Source organism: Amborella trichopoda, chromosome 4 (genome assembly GCF_054954075.1).
Source record: "Amborella trichopoda isolate Santa Cruz 75 chromosome 4, AtrichopodaSantaCruz75HAP2 v2.0, whole genome shotgun sequence".
NCBI lineage: Eukaryota > Viridiplantae > Streptophyta > Magnoliopsida > Amborellales > Amborellaceae > Amborella > Amborella trichopoda.
In genome coordinates this window covers 28,618,367-28,622,612 of record NC_142339.1, presented here as the reverse complement: position 1 = coordinate 28,622,612, position 4,246 = coordinate 28,618,367, and positions in this window count along the sequence as shown.

Sequence of the window (4,246 nt, the reverse complement as noted above, 5' to 3'; positions counted from 1 at the left end):
GTAGTCTTAGGCTCGAGTGATGATTAAAACTAGACCCCTGGCCCATAGTGGGTTTGATTGGCAAGCTAAAGCCTTAGAATTATTCTGGTTTGAGCCAAAATGTCGGTGTACCCTCTATTCAGTAGATCTTGAAAGTAAGCATGCACCTTAGGATTGTCTTTATATCGAATTAGGTCAAAACTCTGATCTTTACTGGTGATGGGTTGCTTGGGTAGACTTTTCCTAGTTGTCTATGAACTCACTCGCCCACTAACTAACAGATTACCAAGACTGGAATGTTGGGCTGCTAATTGACCATCGGGGTTCACACAGCTGAGATCGGCTGACTCAGAGATTTGGGCAGGGGCCTTATTCTTGTTGCGCCGACTGGATTTGAGGTTAACCCCTATGTCTTGGATGATTGCCCTTGGTCTGACCCCTTGACTATTCAAGGTGTTATGAATCTTATCAACATGTTGGCTCATGACTTCTAAATGATGGCCTTAAAGGCAGCTTGGACGACTAGGTTTGGCTTCATGTGGGTCGAGAGTCGGCTCACTGACACGAGTGTTATGGATGATTTGTAAACGTGCAACTGTGACGGTGCCTCTTGGACTGACTAGGTTTTCTGAATCTAGGTTGAGCTGAGGTCATAGGGTTGGACCTTGCTCTGTTATGATTCTGGGTCATGATTTCTAGACTCGATGCCTCAAGGTAGACCTAGTCTGACTCTAGGGGCAAAACCTTAACTGAGACTTAGGTTAAGACTAGACTGGAATCTAGACTCAATGGATTTTGGTTTAGACCCTGAACTAGGGTAAGCCTAGTCTAGCTCTAGAGGCAACTCTATGCTAGAACCTAGACTGAGATCTAAACTAGATGGGTATGAGTCTCGGCTCGGACCAAGAGTTGGTCTAGGTTTGGACCTAGATGTGAGCCTAGTTCGGGCTTGGACTGAGCTGGGTGCAAGCTTGGGCTTAGACCAAGAAGGTTATGAAGATCAGACAGGGTGTGGACCCGAACTGGATCCAGGTTGAGACAGGCACAAGCCCTAGGCTCGGACCAAAAGGGGGCCTAGGTTTTGACCTGGGTGGCTTGAACTTGGATCCAAAGAGTTTTGATGATCAGACCAAGTATGGACCTGGACTGGATCAAAGATGAACTAAGAACATGCCCTCTACTCGGACCAAGAGGGGGCCTACATTGGGACCAAGGCAAAACCTGGTTCGAACCTGCGCTAAGCTGGGTACAAGCTTGGACTTGGCCCCAGAGGGTTCAGCTCAGACTAAAAGCATGCCCGGTCTGAGATCTAAGATTTACCAACAAAAATAAGGAAGCACAACACACGAAAACTTTTGACCTAGATTATAGGTAGGCTTGGTTTGAGAGTGAGTTCCTAATTATTGAAATGCGGCTAGGCTGATATAGGTGCCCACATAGGTCCTGGCCTCTTGTTATAGGATGTTCACCAAGTCCTACTATGCACGGAGTTGCTTTGAGGCAAAGGATTACGGAGGGGCACTCATAATAAAGTTATGTGAATCCCAACCGCCTTGACTCTCAAAGCTAGGTTCCCCTCACGCCGTTAATGCTGATTTTGGGGGGTTTTGAAAATATTTGTTGGTTTCCCAGACCTTCCCGATCCGGTGTGTAGGAGTGTGTAAAGAAGCACACAAGCAAAAATAAAGTAGCAAGCAAGCAGGCACATAATGCAAGAAAAAAGTGAGCACTTGGCACAAATCGTGCCAAGTGAGGTGTGCTTCGGGTCGGGTTTTTGACTGACCAAAAGCACAACTCAAATGTGGGGGTAGGCAACTGCTAAGAAGGTATGCAATAAATAAAAGTGGAACCAGGCACAACACGTGCCTAGTGGAGCGCACCCCGAGTTGAGGGCGACTCGATCAAGGCACAATTAGAGATGGTGCAGGTGACCCAACAAATTTTTTTTTTGTTCTTTTGTTCTTTTGTTTTTTGTAATGATAAGAGAAAGAAGCAGCAAATGCCAAATTACAAGCAAAGAAATGAAAGGGATTTTTTTTTTTTTTAAAGGAGGAAGAGGGTTGATAGGTGATTTTTTTTAAAGAGAATATTCTCTTCTTCTTTTCTTTTTTCTAGAAAATGAAGTGGCTTAAAAAAAAAAAAGCAATTTTTGTAGCAAAAGTGATTTTTTTTTTCAAACAAAATAATCCTTAAATTTGTTTTTTGCAAAGAAAAATTTTCTTTTGAAAATGAAAAATGCCTTAAAACTTTAATATTTTTTTGTAAAGCAAAATGTCCTTAAAAGAAATTTTATTTTTCAGAAAATTGATTTTTAGGATTTTTTTGTTTTATTTTTATTTTTGAAAATTATCGGCTTTGAAAAGTTTTTTTTTTTTTTTTGTGAAAACAAAGAGGCCTAAAAAAGTGCTCAAATTTTTCTTTTTGGTAAAAGAGAAGTTTTTTTTTTTTAATTCGAAAGGTAAAAATATTTTTTAAAGAAGATAGAGTCAAGAAAGTTTTAAATTATGCAAATAGGACTTAAAATAAAAGATAAGGTCAAAGAGATAATATCAAGTCAAATAAGATCAGGTCCAATCTAAAAAGATAAGAGAAGAGAAAAATCTAGTCTAATATGCAAGATATGGATAAAGCTAAAAATAAAGAATTAAAAAAAAAACCTAATCTATCTCTATGGATAAAACAAGAGATAAAATAATTTTAAAATTTAATCTATTTAGAGATAAAGAGAAAGAAAAAGTAAAATCTAATATATTTGAATGCAATTCTAATGTAGAGGAAGCTATCAAAATAGAGATGAAAAAGAAAGGCTAACTACTGATGATACATTGTTGACAAACAAAGAGATTTTTTTTTTTTGGGTGAGTCAAGTAGAGGGAATTAACATGCACAAGAAGGAAAGAAAAGGTGCACATGTACATTTACATGTTTTATTGAAGAGGGGAGAAAATAAAGCTAACTAGTTAAGGAGACATGAAGCAAACAGAAGAAAATAAAATGACATGAGGCAAATGAAATTTTTGTGTGGAGGATCTTCCTGTTATAGTTTCTTGTTAAGATTGTTTGTACCAAGAATTGATTGTTAGCATCGTTTGTACACAAAATTAGGTATAAAGAAAAGTTCTATGAGAAATCAAATAAATACGAATGCAAATTTGTGCTTTTTAAAGGAGACCCAAATGAAGTTATCAAGAATATCAAAGCTCAAGAAGGAGATCCAAACAATGTTATCAAGAATTTTAAAGCCCAATATTTAAAAAAACAAAATCAAAATATGGCCCTTGAAAGGAGTTTTTTTTTTTTTTTCGTGCATGGATTTAGCTTGAAATGCCCCACGGTGGGTGCCAAACTGTTTACAGTACAAAATCAGATAGATCTTCAGAGGAAGATCCTTCAGTTTTGAACACCACAAATTGATTTTAAAAGAAGATGATAGAGAATGTGAGGAAAATCGAATTCTGATATGAGAACAGATCCCCTCGTTTCTGAGCGGATCTAGCCTCAGATCAAAATTCGATTTTCCCCACATTCTCTATCATCTAAATCAGTTTGTGGTGTTCAGATCCGAGGGATCTTCCTCTGAAGATCTCTCTGATTTTGCACTGTAAACAATGTTTTCACTTGCACATGTAATTTATTTTTTAATTTAGTTATTCAATAATTAGCCATGCTCAATTTGTAATAGTTCCCACAGAATTACGAAAAATCCCCTAAGGTCATGAGTTAATATAAAGCAAACCATTAAAGTAGTTTTTTGACATATTAGGTTTTTTTTAAAAAAATCAATCCGATAATCAGTAGTTTTTGGGTCTGGGGTTTTAAATTTATTTAGTTTCTATAAAATATGCATGAAGTATATTTGATTTGCTAAGAAACCAACAATTTTTTGGTGATTAAATAGCAATGCTGTGAAAATTTCTGCTTGTTTTGTATTCATTGTGGAGAATGAACAATTTAGGATATAGGAACTTAATACTTTATAAATTTTTGGTTTCTATAGGTAAGAAAAATAAATAATTAAAATGCTTTGTTTGTTAGCATTTTTTTATTTTTTCTGATTTTGTCCATTTTGTCTGTATTTCGCAAATTCTTCATAGTTTTGAGGCTGTAAAATGAATGACATTTTATGTTTCTTTTCATAGGTATTCCTAGTTGTTCTTATTTATTATAAAATTGGTGGTTATTATTCATGAATTTGTTTATTTGCATACTTATAAGTGGAGTTAGAAGAACTTGTTAATTTTGTTTGTGTATGAGTTGTTTTGTTAAT